The following is a 16740-nucleotide window of genomic DNA, read 5'->3' as shown; positions in this document are numbered from 1 at the left end:
AAAAAGAATAAAATACTTAGGAGTATATCTACCTAAAGAAACAGAAGACCTATACATAGAAAACTATAAAACACTGATGAAAGAAATCAAAGAGGACACAAATAGATGGAGAAACATACCGTGTTCATGGATTGGAAGAATCAATATTTTCAAAATGCCTATACTACCCAAAGCAATCTATAGATTCAATGCAATCCCTATCAAGCTACCAATGGTATTTTTCACAGAACTAGAACAAATAATTTCACAATTTGTATGGAAATACAAAAAACCTCGAATAGCCAAAGTAATCTTGAGAAAGAAGAATGGAACTGGAGGAATCAAGCTACCTGACTTCAGGCTCTACTACAAAGCCACAGTCATCAAGACAGTGTGGTACTGGCACAAAGACAGAAATATAGATCAATGGAACAAAATAGAAAGCCCAGAGATAAATCCACGTACCTACAGACACCTTATTTTTGACAAAGGAGGCAAGAATATACAATGGAAAAAAGACAACCTCTTTAACAAGTGGTGCTGGGAAAACTGGTCAACCACTTGTAAAAGAATGAAACTAGTTCTGTGAAAAATACCGTTGGTAGCTTGATAGGGATTGCATTGAATCTATAGATTGCTTTGGGTAGAATAGCCATTTTGACAATATTGATTCTTCCAATCCATGAACACGGTATGTTTCTCCATCTGTTTGTGTCCTCTTTGATTTCTTTCATCAGTGTTTTATAGTTTTCTATGTATAGGTCTTCTGTTTCTTTAGGTAGATATACTCCTAAGTATCTTATTCTTTTTGTTGCAATGGTGAATGGTATTGTTTCCTTAATTTCTCTTTCTGTTTTTTCATTGTTAGTATATTGGAATGCAAGGGATTTCTGTGTGTTAATTTTATATCCTGCAACTTTACTATATTCATTGATTAGCTCTAGTAATTTTCTGGTAGAGACATGGAAACAACCTAGATGCCCATCAGTAGATGAATGGATAAGGAAGCTGTGGTACATATACACCATGGAATATTATTCAGCCGTTAAAAAGAATTCATTTGAATCAGTCCTAATGAGATGGATGAAACTGGAGCCCATTATACAGAGTGAAGTAAGCCAGAAAGATAAAGAACATTACAGCATACTAACACATATATATGGAATTTAGAAAGATGGTAACGACAACCCTATATGCAAAATAGAAAAAGAGACACAGAAATACAGAACAGACTTTTGAACTCTGTGGGAGAAGGTGAGGGTGGGATGTTTCAAAAGAACAGCATGTATACTATCTATGGTGAAACAGATCACCACCCCAGGTGGGATGCATGAGACAAGTGCTCGGGCCTGGTGCACTGGGAAGACCCAGAGGAATCGGGTGGAGAGGGAGGTGGGAGGGGGGCTCGGGATGGGGAATACGTGTAAATCTATGGCTGATTCATATCAATGTATGAAAAAACCGAAAAAAAAATAAAATGAATTTAATCTCTTAAAAAAAAATAAAAAAATAAAAGAATGAAACTAGAACACTTTCTAACACCATACACAAAAATAAACTCAAAATGGATTAAAGATCTAAATGTAAGACCAGAAACTATAAAACTCCTAGAGGAGAACATAAGCAAAACTCTCTCTGACATAAATCACAGCAAGATCCTCTATGACCCACCTCCCAGAATATTGGAAATAAAAGCAAAAATAAACAAATGGGACCTAATGAAACTTAAAAGCTTTTGCACAACAAAGGAAACTATAAGCAAGGTGAAAAGACAGCCTTCAGCATGGGATAAAATAATAGCAAATGAAGAAACAGACAAAGAATTAATCTCAAAAATATACAAACAACTCCTGCAGCTCAATTCCAGAAAAATAAATGACCCAATCAAAAAATGGGTCAAAGATCTAAACAGACATTTCTCCAAAGAAGACATACAGATGGCTAACAAACACATGAAAAGATGCTCAACATCACTCATTATCAGGGAAATGCAAATCAAGACCTCAATGAGGTACCATTACACGCCAGTCAGAATGGCTGCTATCCAAAAGTCTACAAGCAATAAATGCTGGAGAGGGTGTGGAGAAAAGGGAACCCTCTTGCACTGTTGGTGGGAATGCAAACTAGTACAGCCACTATGGAGAACAGTGTGGAGATTCCTTAAAAAACTGGAAATAGAACTGCCATGTGACCCAGCAATCCCACTCCTGGGCATACACACTGAGCAAACCAGATCTGAAAGAGACACGTGTACCTCAGTGTTCATCGCAGCACTGTTTGTAATAGCCAGGACATGGAAGCAACCTAGATGCCCATCAGCAGATGAATGGATAAGAAAGCTGTGGTACATATACACAATGGAGTATTACTCAGCCATTAAAAAGAACACATTTGAATCAGTTCTAATGAGATGGATGAAACTGGAGCCCATTATACAGAGTGAAGTAAGCCAGAAAGATAAACACCAATACAGTGTACTAATGCATATATATGGAATTTAGAAAGATGGTAATGATAACCTTATATGCAAGACAGAAAAAGAGACACAGATGTATAGAACAGACTTTTGGACTCTATAGGAGAAGACGAGGATGAGATGATCTGAGAGAACAGCATCAAAACATGTATATTATCAAGTGTGAAACAGATTGCCAGTCCAAGTTGGATGCATGAGACAAGTGCTCAGGTCTGGTGCACTGGGATGACCCAGAGGGATGGGATGGGGAGGGAGGTGGGAGGAGGGTTCAGGATGGGGAACACATGTAAATCCATGGCTGATTCATGTCAATGTATGGCAAAAACCACTACAATATTGTAAAGTAATTAGCCTCCAACTAATAAAAACAAATGAAAAAAATGAAAAATGAATTTTAAAAAATTAAGTCACTAGGAGAGTATACATTAAAACACAATTATATACTGGGCTGGAGGAAGCACAAGCTGGAATCAAGATCGCCAGGAAAAATATCAATAACCTCAGATATGCAGATGATACCATCCTTATGGCAGAAAGTGAAGAAGAACTAAAGGGCTTCTTGATGAAAGTGAAAGAGGAGAGAGAAAAAGTTGGCTTAAAGCTCAACATTCAGAGAACTAAGATCAAGGCATCTGGTCCCATCACTTCATGGCAAAGGGATGGGGAAACAGTGGCTGACTTTATTTTTCTAGGCTCCAAAATCACTGCAGATGGTGACTGTAGCCATGAAATTAAAAGATGCTTACTCCTTGGAAGTAAAATTATGACCAACCTAGAGAGCATATTAAAAAGCAGAGATATTACTTTGCCAACAAAGGTCCGTGTAGTCAAGGCTATGGTTTTTCCAGTGGTCATGTATGGATGTGAGAGTTGGACTGTGAAGGAAGCTGAGCACCGAAGAATTGATGCTTTTGAACTGTGGTGTTGGAGAAGACATTTGAGAGTCCCTTGGACTGCAAGGAGATCCAACCAGCCCATCCCAAAGGAAATCAGTCCTGAATATTCGTTGGAAGGACTGATGCTGAAGCTGAAACTCCAATACTTTGGCCACCGATGGGAAGAGCTGACTCATTTGAAAAGACCCTAGTGCTGGGAAAGATTGAGGGCAGGAGGAGAAAGGGACAACAGGGGATGAGATAGTTGGATGGCATTACTGACTCAGTGGACATGGGTTTGGGTGGACTCTGGGAGTTGGTGATGGACAGGGAGGCCTGGCGTGCTGCAATTCATGGGGTTGCAAAGAGTCGAACACGAATGAGTGACTGAACTGAACTGAATACACCTATTAAGATGATTTTTAAAAGATTAAATGGATGAACTATTTTATATAATACACCATCACAATTTCATAATTGTTTAATGTTTTTATGTTTTCACTTGTTTTTCAAAAAGTAATTGTCAAATTTCCAAACTAAATTAATTCACAAAGGTTGTATGTGTACTCTAAGGTGTAGAAAAACACTATCTTTAAAGAAAAAAAAAAGTCCTTAGAAATTCATCACTTTGGATAATGCAGAAATGCAATTTATTTTCAGACAACTCATCTCACATGTTGAATTAAATTTCATGATTGCGTGTATCAGTGGATAATTATTTAATATGATTTAATTCAGATTTTATGAATTATAAATTAATCAACATAATTTAATTCAAAAATGAGGAAACAAAACAGAGTAGACATCAGTTGTATGTAAACAAGAACTTTTTAAAGTTCTGCAGTATGTGGGAAACCAATTTAGAATGCAGGTTTAAAAATAATAAATACTGTATTAAAGATGTCAAAAGTGTCCTCCATATTCACATTCATTTCTTAGCAACCAGGTTCTAATCTTGTTAAATTGTGCACCCTAACAGTTGAAGAAACAATTTTAGTATGCACCCCCAAATATATGTATACACATAGGCTAGGGATATGTGCGCGTGTGTGTGTGTATGTGTCCATAGTAGTGTACTAAATTCTTATAAACACAAAACCAAAATAAACATGAAAAGGAACGAGATCAGAGAAGTTCCAAAAAACGATTAAAGAAATCAGACCCTCAGCAGAGGCAGTGACTGGTCATTCTGTTGCTCTAGTTGCTGTTGTTTAGCCGCAAGGTTATTCTTTGGTGACCCCATAGACTGTAACCTGCCGGGTTCCTGTCCATGGGATTTTCCAGGCAAGAATACTGGAGTGGTTTGCCATTTCCTTTTCCAGGGTATCTTCCCAACCCAGGGATCAAACTCACATCTCCTGCATTGCCATGTGAGTTCTTTACTGCTGAGCCACGATGGAAGTCCATGAGTAGCTAATTACATCTTTATATATAGTAAGGAAAATTTAGTAAAAGCTTGTAATGAATAGCTAGAATATTCTTGGGGATATAACTAGCATAAAATATTATTAAGGCCAAGTACTTAAAAGTATAGTGTTTTGTATAAGTTGATTTTTATGTGGGTAGGACTTGAGACTCTACTTAATGGCTTATTTTGCACTTGTTGTTTCATCACTAAGTCATGTCTGAATCTTTGTGACCCCGTGGACTGCAGTACACCAGGCTTCCCTGTCCTTCACTATCTCCTGGATTTTGTTCTAACTCATGTCCACTGAGTTGGTGATGCCATCCAACCATCTCAACATCTGTCACCCGCTTCTCCTCCTGCTTTCAATCTTTCCCAGCATTAGGGTCTTTTCCAATGAGTTGGCTCTTCACATCAGGTGGACAAAGTATTAGAGCTTCAGCTCCAGCATCAGTCCTTCCAATGAATTTTCAGGACTGATTTTCTTTAGGATTTACTGATTTGATCTCCTTGCAGTCCAAGGGACTCTCAAGAGTCTTTTCCAACACCACAATTCAAAAGCATTAATTCTTCGGTGCTCAGCTTTTTTATGGTCCAACTCGCATATCCAAACATACTGGGAAAGCCATTGCTTTGACTGTATAGACCTTTGTTGGCAAAGAGATGTTTCTGCTTTTAAATATGCTGTCTAGTTTTGCCATAGTTTTTCTTCCAAGGAGCAAGCATCTTTGACTCTTATGGCTGCAGTCACAATCTGCAGTGATTTTGGAGCCCAAGAAAATAAAATCTGCCTTTGTTTCCACTGTTTCCCCATCTATTTGGCATGAAATGATGGGAGCAGGTGGGATGATATTCAGGTTTTTTAAAATTTAAACCAGCTTTTTCACTCTCCTTTCACCCTCATCAGGAGTCTCCTTAGTTCCTCTTTGCTTTCTGCCATTAGAGTGGTATCATCTGCAAATCTGTGCACAGTCGTCATTAAATTATGGAATTTTTTTAGCTTTGTCGACTGAAAAAACATACACACAACCTAAAAGTTGAGAGCTGTATGTCTATTTGGTGGAAATTGTTAGGACTTCAAGCCTGGGAGACAGCATCTCAAGTAACCTAAGAAACTGCTCCGAGGAGGCAGAGGAAGGAGTCAGCTTATATAGAAGTTTGCAACAAAGGGGGCAGATAGTCAGAACATCAGATTATTGTTAATTAAGGAAACTAGATATCTCAAGTTAAGGAATTTAGCGCTCTTCTATGTATTGGAAGATGCAAGCTCTGGGCTTGCATCCTTTTCATATGCATCTCAGCTATCTGAGGTCAGCATCCTGCTTCCTGATCATTCACATCCTTCATTCTACATTTGTTCACCATAGAGAGTGGAGGATGCGGTGGATGGCTGGCACTTGTGCTTTCTCCCCCTTGAGCTCCTCAGTGCTAACCATGGGGAGTGGCTGATGGCTGCTGGATAGCTGGCATTGTTCTTCCTGGGCTCAGAAATTTACATTTGGAAGGTTGGAATCCCCAGTGGCTGTGCTATCCTTGTATACCGCTAAGGCAGGAAATATTTCATTTCACAGCTTTATGAAGCTATTCCCTATGGCCTAGCCTCTCAAATTGAAATCTGAGAGTTCAATATGAATTTTTAATTTTTGAGATATCATTTTAATAATCTGAGAAAATTGCCACAAAAAATAACAACAAAAGTTCTCTTTTGCAGTGTTATTTCCCAATTGAATTATATCCTCAATCAGTACAAAGTAAAATAATACTCTCCATGTTTCCAGTCTTCACGGACACTCTCCATTCTCCCTTCCTAGCTTACTGTTGACTAGAAAACTTGGTGTTGGTGATCTAGTCACTGGACCCACAGTTCAAGACTGGTCCTGGCATATAAGTGGACCCATAGTTCAACAACAAACCCATGTTGTTCAAGTGTCAATTGTATAAAACTCTTCACATTAAACATAAGAGAATATGTTCATAAACGTGGAATAGATAAAAAGGGTTTTTATATACAACAACAAAACATGATCCATGAAAGAAGAGAACTGTACTTCATCAAAATTTTAAACTTCAGTTCTGTGAAAGATACTATTAACAGAATGAAAAGACAAGCCACAATCTGGGAGAAAGTATTTACAATTCACATATCTGAGAAAAGAATTGTGTCTAAAATATATTTTTAAAAATTTTAAAACTCCAAAATAAGAAAATAACCAATAAAACAATGGATAAAATATTTGAAGACAGTGCACCAAAGAAGATATTAAAATATAGATAGGAAATGAACACATGAAAAGATGCCCAACAGCATTAGTCATTAATGAAATGAAAATAATAACAATGAAATCCCACTATAAACTTGTTATAGTGACTTAAATTAAAAATACTGACAACACAATGCTGACAAGGATGTAAAGCAACCAAAACTTCCATAACTAACTGATTAGCGTGCAAAATGGTACTGAAAAATGAAACTGGAAAAACAGTCTGGCAATTTCTTAAAAACTTAAACATTATTTGACTCAGCAGTCCCACTTATTGGTATTAATTCTAGAGAAATAAGACTTCCTTGGTGGCTCAGATGGTAACGAGTCTCCTGCAATGCAGGAGACCCAGGTTCAATTCTGGGCTGGGAAGATATCCTAGTAAAAGGAATGGTAACCCACTCCTGTATGCTTGACTTTTAAATAAGATTCTGGAGAGAACTAGAAAGAAAAGACGAGCAGTGAAGAGAACCAAGGACTTGTCAAAGAAGCTCACTTCTCAACAAAAGAGTCAAACTTCCCTTGTTCTTTTCTGTGAAATGGCTAGGGAAGTACCTGACACTGTGTGCAGGGAGTGCATACCCACCTTCTATCACCCTTAATATTCTATTAGTTCTTTCCAGTCCTCCAAACACTTAAGAAAATTTTGCTTTTATTTTAGTGTTTGTAAACCAATCAACAAAGACTGTGGTGTGATATATGAGTGTCAGTATACTAAAAGAAATATTAAGGAGCAAAATTCATTATACTTCAGTTCAGTTCAGTCAGTCAGTCATGTCCGACTCTGTGACCGCATAGACTGTAGCATGCCAGGCTTCTCTGTCCATCACCAACTCCCAGAGATTCCTCAAAATCTTGCCCGTTGAGTCAGAAATGCCATCCAACTATCTCACCCTTTGTCATCCCCTTCTCCTCCTGCCTTCAATTTTTCCCAGCATCAGGGTCTTTTCCAATGAGCTGGTTCTTCGCATCAGGTAGCCAAAGTATTGGAGTTTCAGCTTCTGCATCAGTCCTTCCAATGATTATTCAGGACTGATTTCCTTTAGGATGGACTGGTTGGAGCTCCTTGCAGTCCAAGGGACTCTCAAGAGTCTTCTTAAACACCACAGTTCAAAAGCATCCATTCTTCAACACTCAGCTTTCTTTTTAGTCCAAACTCTCACATCCATACATGACTACTGGAAAAACCATAGCTTTGACTAGATGGACCTTTGTTGGCAAAGTAATGCCTCTGCTTTTTAATATGCTTTCTACGTTGATCATAGGTTTTCTTCCAAGCAGCAAGCATCTTTCAATTTCATGGCTGAAGTCACCATCTGCAGTGATTTTGGAGCCCACCCCAAATAAAGTCTCTGTTTCGATTGCTTTCCCCTCTATTTGCCATGCAGTGATGGGACTGGATGCCATGATGTTAGTTTTCTGAATGTTGAGTTTTAAGCCAGTTTTTTCACTTTCCTCTTTCACTTTCATCAAGAGGCTCTTCAGTTCCTCTTCGTTTTCTGCTATAAGGATGGCGTCATCTGCATATCTGAGGTTATTGATATTTCTCCCAGGAATCTTGATTCCAGCTTTTTCTTCATCCAGTCTGGGATTTCACATGATGTACTCTACATATAAGTTAAATAAGCAGGGTGACAATATACAGTCTTGATGTTCTCCTTTCCCAATTTGGAACCAGTCTGTTGTTTCATGTCTGGTTCTAACTGTTGCTTCTTGACCTGCATACAGATTTCTCAGGAGACAGGTAAGGTATTGATATTCCCATCTCTTTCAGAATTTTTCACAGTGTGTTGTGATTCACAGTCAAAGGCTTTGGTGTAGTCAAAAAAGCAGAAGTAGGTGTTTCTTGGGAACTCTGTAGCTTTTTATGACCCAATGGATGTTGGCAATTTCATCTCTGGTTCCTTTGCCTTTTCTAAACCCAGCTTGAACATCTGGAAGTTCTCCGTTCACATACTGTTAAAGCCTGGCTTGGAGAATTTTGAGCATTACTTTGATAGCATGTGAGATCAGTGCAATTGTGCGGTAGTTTGCCTTTCTTTGGGATTGGAATGAAAACTGACCTTTTCCAGTCCTGTGGCCACTGATGAGTTTTCCAAATTTGAGTTTTCATTATACTTAGAAATTCCTTTTTTAAAAATACTTATTTGGCTGTGCCAGGCCTTAGTTGTGGCATGTGGGATCTAGTTCCCTAACTAGGGATCAAGCCTGGGCCCCCTGAATTGGGAGCACAGAGTCCTAGCCACTGGACCACCAGGGAAGTTCCTACACTTAGCAAATCTTGAAAAAGTTACTCAACAATACACTTAGTTGTAAACAATGAACTACCCACACTTGCTACCCTTCAATTGGTGCTCATTGATGCAGTATTTATAGGCAACTTTGTTTGCCTTGCACTATTTCATCAGTCCTCTTCCTTCCTGATTTCTTTTTTTTTTAATTAATTAATTTATTTATTTTTTCAGTGGGTTTTGTCATACATTGACACGAACCAGCAATAGATTTACACGTATTCCCCATCCCGAGCCCCCCTCCCACCTCCCTCTCCACCCGATTCCTCTGGGTCTTCCCAGTACACCAGGCTCGAGCACTTGTCTCATGCATCCCACCTGGGCTGGTGACCTGTTTCACCATAGATAATATACATGCTGTTCTTTCGCAACATCCCACCCTCATCTTCTCCCACAGAGTTCAAAAATCTGTTCTGTATTTCTGTGTCTCTTTTTCTGTTTTGCATATAGGGTTGTCGTTACCATCTTTCTAAATTCCATATATATGTGTTAGTATGCTGTAATGTTCTTTATCTTTCTGGCTTACTTCACTCTGTATAATGGGCTCCAGTTTCATCCATCTCATTAGAACTGGTTCAAATGAATACTTTTTAACGGCTGAGTAATATTCCATGGTGTATATGTACCACAGCTTCCTTATCCATTCATCTGCTGATGGGCATCTAGGTTGCTTCCATGTCCTGGCTATTACAAACAGTGCTGCGATGAACATTGGGGTGCACGTGTCTCTTTCAGATCTGGTTTGCTCAGTGTGTATGCCCAGGAGTGGGATTGCTGGGTCATATGGCAGTTCTATTTCCAGTTTTTTAAGGAATCTCCACACTGTTCTCCATAGCGGCTGTACTAGTTTGCATTCCCACCAACAGTGCAAGAGGGTTCCCTTTTCTCCACACCCTCTCCAGCATTTATTGCTTGTAGACTTTTGGATAGCAGCCATCCTGACTGGCGTGTAATGGTACCTCATTGTGGTTTTGATTTGCATTTCTCTCATAATGAGTGATGTTGAGCATCTTTTCATGTGTTTGTTAGCCATCTGTATGTCTTCTTTGGAGAAATGTCTGTTTAGTTCTTTGGCCCATTTTTTGATTGGGTCATTTATTTTTCTGGAATTGAGCTTCAAGAGTTGCTTGTATATTTTTGAGATTAATCCTTTGTCTGTTTCTTCATTTGCTATTATTTTCTCCCAATCTGAGGGCTGTCTTTTCACCTTACTTATAGTTTCCTTTGTTGTGCAAAAGCTTTTAAGTTTCATTAGGTCCCATTTGTTTAGTTTTGCTTTTATTTCCAATATTCTGGGACGTGGGTCATAGAGGATCTTGCTGTGGTTTATGTCAGAGAGTGTTTTTCCTATGTTCTCCTCTAGGAGTTTTATAGTTTCTGGTCTTACATTTAGATCTTTAATCCATTTTGAGTTTATTTTTGTGTATGGTGTTAGAAAGTGTTCTAGTTTCATTCTTTTACAAGTGGTTGACCAGTTTTCCCAGCACCACTTGTTAAAGAGGTTGTCTTTTTTCCATTATATATCCTTGCCTCCTTTGTCAAAGATAAGGTGTCCATAAGTTCGTGGATTTATCTCTGGGCTTTCTATTCTGTTCCATTGATCTATATTTCTGTCTTTGTGCCAGTACCATACTGTCTTGATGACTGTGGCTTTGTAGTATAGTCTGAAGTCAGGCAGGTTGATTCCTCCAGTTCCATTCTTCTTTCTCAAGATTACTTTGGCTATTCGAGGTTTTTTGTATTTCCATACAAATTGTGAAATTCTTTGGTCTAGTTCTGTGAAAAATACCGTTGGTAGCTTGATAGGGATTGCATTGAATCTACAGTTTGCTTTGGGTAGAATAGCCATTTTGACAATATTGATTCTTCCAATCCATGAGCATGGTATGTTTCTCCATCTGTTTGTGTCCTCTTTGATTTCTTTCATCAGTGTTTTATAGTTTTCTATGTATAGGTCTTTTGTTTCTTTAGGTAGATCCTGATTTCTTTTTAAGAAATCATACTCTCTTATAATACTCCCTCTTCTTATGGACTTCCCAAAACTTTAGACTAAATAGTTCCCTTTTTTGGCTGTTATTAGTTATTCCCCTTGGTTTTCCCAGTAACACACATTTCTACTCCACAAAACACTCCTTCAAAATAAATTTTAAAAAAAGTAAATATCCTTCAACTCCACAATACCTATCCTATGAATATCTCCTACAGCAATACTGTCACAAATTTATGTGTCCTATAGCACTATGTGCCCTTTAAAAAAAAAAAAGGAAATGACTAAATGTCCACTTTTGAGGGAATGATTTAATCAAGTATGCTACATTTACTCTGTGAAATACTATGCAGTTATTAAAAGGGGAGATAAAATTTTTATACACTGCAATGAAAGCATATAGACAGGGGGGGATCTTCGTGCATTGCAAAGCATTGAAAAATAATGTAAGATATATGTATGCTTATAAAAAATATCAGGCAGCATATACACCAAACTTTTCATGGTGGAGATATTAGGGGATACACACTGACTGAAACTGCCCACCCCGGCCAGGCACCATAGTAACTACTTCCATGCCTTATTTTATGACAGAAGGTCCTGCTAAGGACCATGGAACTGATAAGCCATCAACTGGAAGAGTTTAGGTAAGGGCAAAAGGAGATGCCATGTGTCCTCTGACCTCCCAGAATACTTCTCACTGGCATCCATCTTGGCTGAGCAATACATGCGCCAACAGGAAGGACCCTGAGCCAGAATGATGGGACAGAGAAAACAATCAGCCATGTGACCGAACAGTCCTCCCAGTTTCCCTTGCCTACTGCTCTCCACCTGGGTATCTCTTCCCAATAAAACCTCATGTGTGCTGCCCAAACCTCATGTGTGTCTCCTCAGACAATTCATTTCCGAGCGTTAGACAAGAGCCCCCATTCAAACCCTGGAAGGGGTCCCCCTTTCTGCAACAGAGAATAGGATCAACAGGGCCATTCTATATCTGCACTGATTTTATGCCAAATTTTATTACCATTGAATTGTTAAAATGTTACCTTTTAAACTACACAACCTTAACACATATTCATCAGGTCAAGCCTAAACCTTCTCAGAGAAAGCTATTCTCTCTCTTATATTCCTATTTTATTTTCTTCAGTATACAATCTGTGATCATTTTGTTTGTTAAACATTTTTGTCTTTCTCCCATAGACAGGGATCACATATGTCTTGAATTGTGTCTCACATATAGAAGGCTGTCAATAATTATTTGCCTCCAGAAAGACCCGGGTGGGGGGGGGGTGGTAATTTTCTACACAATCAAGGCAGTTACTGTTACTGTTCCTGTTCAGAGAGTTACAGAGGAGATTGGTAAATGTTTATTGAATGAGTGAAACAATGAATGAATGAGTGAAGAGAAGCACCCCCTAATACATAGGGACCACAAATATGTAACATATAAGCTTACAAAAGGGAATGGAGATGGAGGCATAAATTCTCAGAGTTCAGGGATTCGGTTGACTAGCTGGGGAAGCTAAAACCACAGAAACACACGCGAAACAGCAGCAACCAAGGGGCAGGCTAAAGCCCTAAGCCAGGGTAGAGCCGAGAAGATCCAATGAACGTGGGAGAATGGAGTAGGAGCCAGGTGCCCAAAGGAAAAAGCCAGTCTCTTGGAGCTATGAAGGTTCTGTAGGAATGTACGCTCAGAGGAACACAACTACGATACGGCTAACGAGAGGTGCTAACAGATGCGCAAAATATAGAACGTTACCTTTCCACACAAGAACTCAATTTGTGCGACCAAGGAAGCCGTTGCCTCGAAACGCTGGCGTCATCTTGCAGCACCCAAATCAGAGGTAAGAGAAAGGCAAAGACTGGAGGGGTTTGGGAAAAGACTGAAGGTCAATTGACATCTTGGGCCGCCTTTCCCTTCCAGCGGAAGAAACTATAGAGTCGGGTTAACAAGGCAGGAGAGAAATGTCTCTATAATAAGCAAGAGTTTAGAGGAATCTAATATAAATACATTGTGTCTATGGCTCTGTTTCACTTTTACCTTTTACAAGTGTCCTAATGTGACGTCACTCCAGCTGTTTCTTGACTTCCTACTTTTGCATTCCAGTCCCCTATAGTGAAAAAGACATCTTTTTTGGGTGTTAGTTCTAAAAGGTCTTGTAGGTCTTCATAGAACCGTTCAACTTCAGCTTCTTCAACATTACTGGTTGGGGCATAGGCTTGGATTACCGAGATATTGAATGATTTGCCTTGGAAACGAACAGAGTCATTTTTGAGATTGCAGCCAAGTACTGCATTTTGGACGCTTTTGTTGACCATGATGGCTACTCCGTTTCTTCTAAGGGATTCCTGCCCACAGTAGTAGATATAATGGTCATCTGAGTTAAATTCACCCATTCCAGTCCATTTTAGTTCGCTGATTCCTAGAATGTCAACATTCACTCTTGCCATCTCCTGTTTGACCACTTCCAATTTTCCTTGATTCACAGACCTAACATTCCAGGTTCCTATGCAATATTGCTCTTTACAGCATCGATCCTTGCTTCTATCACCAGTGACATCCACAATTGGATATTGTTTTTGCTTTGGCTCCATCCCTTCATTCCTTCTGGAGTTATTTCTCCGCTGATCTCCAGTAGCATAGTGGGCACCTAGCGACCTGGGGAGTCCCTCTTTCAGTATACTATCATTTTGCCTTTTCATATTGTTCATGGGTTCTCAAGGCAAGAATACTGAAGTGGTTTGCCATTCCCTTCTCCAGTGGACCACATTCTCCAGTAGACCACCTAGAGTAACAGGCAAATTTGGCCTTGGAGTATGGAATGAAGCAGGGCAAAGGCTAATAAAGTTTTGCCAAGAGAATGCACTGGTCCTAGGAAACACCCTCTTCCAACAACACAAGAGAAGACTCTACACACGGACATCACCAGTGTTCAATGGTCAACACCAAAATCAGATTGATTATATTCTTTGCAGCCAAAGATGGAGAAGCTCTATATAGTCACCAAAAACAAAAGACCAGGTGCTGACTGTGGCTCAGATCATGAACTCCTTATTGCCAAATTCAGACTTAAATTGAAGAAAGTAAGGAAAACCACTAGACCATTCAGGTATGACCTAAGTCAAATCCCTTATGATTATACAGTAGAAGTGAGAAATAGATTTAAGGGACTAGATCTGATAGAGTGCCTGAAGAACTATGGATGAAGGTTCGTGACATTGTACAGGAGACAGGGATCAAGACCATCCCCATGGAAAAGAAATGTAAAAAGGCAAAATGGCTGTCTGAGGAGGCCTTACAAATAGCTGTGAAAAGAAGAGAAGTGAAAAGCAAAGGAGAAAAGGAAAGGTATTTGCTGGGAGCCATTATGGGAGGTCCCGCCCGTGACGAGGTCATGAAGAAAATACCGGGCAGGCAAGGCCATCCGGGACCCCATCCATGACGAGGTCACGAGGAAAAAACCTGACAGGCAAGGCTGTCTAGGATAAGGGATCCTCCAGGTTGGCCTCGGCCTCTACCCTACCCTATATCCTCCCCTCCCTTATCTGCTGTTGTTCTTGTTTACCCTGCTGCAGATTCTTGTGTTGCCTCCCGAGAGCTCTCCTGCCCTTCTTTCACTGAATAAAGACCAACTTAAAACCCTAATTAATAAATCTCCTGGATGCTGCTATCCTATGAAGGGGCCAGGGATGAAAGAAATGCTTCAGTTCAAACCCTTTTGCTGGCATTCTGGCTTGTTTGATAAATGTATGTTATTGCAAAAAATGCTCTTGATTGTTCTAAACATCCTAAGCACAGTATGCTAACAAAGGAAACTATTAAGCATAGGTCCCTCCGCAGGATGGGAAAAAGCTCCACAAATATAGCCACAAATGTGCCTAATAGAAAATAGTTGAGATAGAGATTAGCTGGCGACTTCTTGCAGGTAGTTAACTTTTAGACTAAGAGCCTGTTTTGTGCCATATCTGCTGTTTTTGCAGTCCTTCGCATTTCTGTTCTGTAAAAATGTAATCCTATCTAGTTCCCATAGAGATGATGCTTATTAGAAAGAAAATAGATTATTAAAAAAAACAGGGTTGGCTACTGGAGTTGCTTAAGTCACACCAGGTGCAAGCCATAAAATGTTAGCAGGCCTGAAGGCCAAATGATAAAAAAGACTCTTGTGAACGAAAAAGTATGTGGGTGACATGCTGTTTCTGTTGAAGGTCAAGTTGCTGTAATGTTTTGAGATGATCTGTGTGTAAGCAATATGCACTTCCCCCAAAAAGATGTTGTTAAGGGTATAAAGGGGCCGTGCAAAAATAAACTTCAGACTTAGCCCCGAGCTTTGTCTCACTCTCTCTCTCATTCGCCGACGCTGTTCATCCTGAGGGTTCCCCTGGATCCTACTGGGGCTGGACCCGGGCAGATATTCCCATTTGAATGCAGAGTTCCAAATAATAGCAAAGAGAGATAAGAAAGTCTTCCTCAGCTATCAATGCAAAGAAATAGAGGAAAACAATAGAATGGGAAAGACTAGAGATCTCTTCAAGAAAATTAGAGATACCAAAGGAACATTTCATGCAAAGATGGGCTCAATAAAGAACAGAAATGGTATGGACCTAACAGAAGCAGAAGATATTAGGAAGAGGTGGCAAGAATACACAGAACTGTACAAAAAAGATCTTCGTGACCCAGATAATCACAAAGCTGTGATCACTTACCTAGAGCCAGGCACCCTGGAATGTGAAGTCAAGTGGGCCTTAGAAAGCATCACTACGAACAAAGCTAGTGGAGGTGATGGAATTCCAGTTGAGCTATTTCAAATCCTGAAAGATGATGCTGTGAAAGTGCTACACTCAATATGCCAGCAAATTTGGAGAACTCAGCAGTGGCCACAGGACTGGAAAAGGTCAGTTTTCATTCCAATCCCAAAGAAAGGCAATGCCAAAGAATGCTCAAACTACCACACAGTTGCACTCATCTCACACGCTAGTAAAGTAATGCTCAAAATTCTCCAAGTCAGGCTTCAGCAATATGTGAACCATGAACTTCCAGATATTCAAACTGGTTTTAGAAAATGCAGAGGAACCAGAGATCAAATTTCCAACATCTGCTGGATCATCAAAAAAGCAAGAGAGTTCCAGAAAAACATCTATTTCTGCTTTATTGACTGTGGCAGAGCCTTTACTGTGTGGATCACAATAAACTGTGGAAAATTCTGAAGGAGACGTGAATACCAGACCACCTGACCTGCCTATTGAGAAACCTGTATGAAGGTTACGAAGCTACAATTAGAACAGGACATGGACCAACAGACAGGTTCCAAATAGGAAAAGGAGTACGTGAAGGCTGTATATTGTCACCCTGCTTATTTAACTTATATGCAGAGTACATCATGAGAAACGCTGGGCTAGAAGAAGCACAAGCTGGAATCAAGATTGCTGGGGAAAAAAAATCAATAACCTCAGATATGCAGATGA

Source organism: Dama dama, chromosome 33, assembly GCF_033118175.1.
Source record: "Dama dama isolate Ldn47 chromosome 33, ASM3311817v1, whole genome shotgun sequence".
Lineage (NCBI taxonomy): Eukaryota > Metazoa > Chordata > Mammalia > Artiodactyla > Cervidae > Dama > Dama dama.
The sequence above is the reverse complement of the archived record's forward strand: the minus strand, read 5'-3'. Positions refer to the sequence as shown.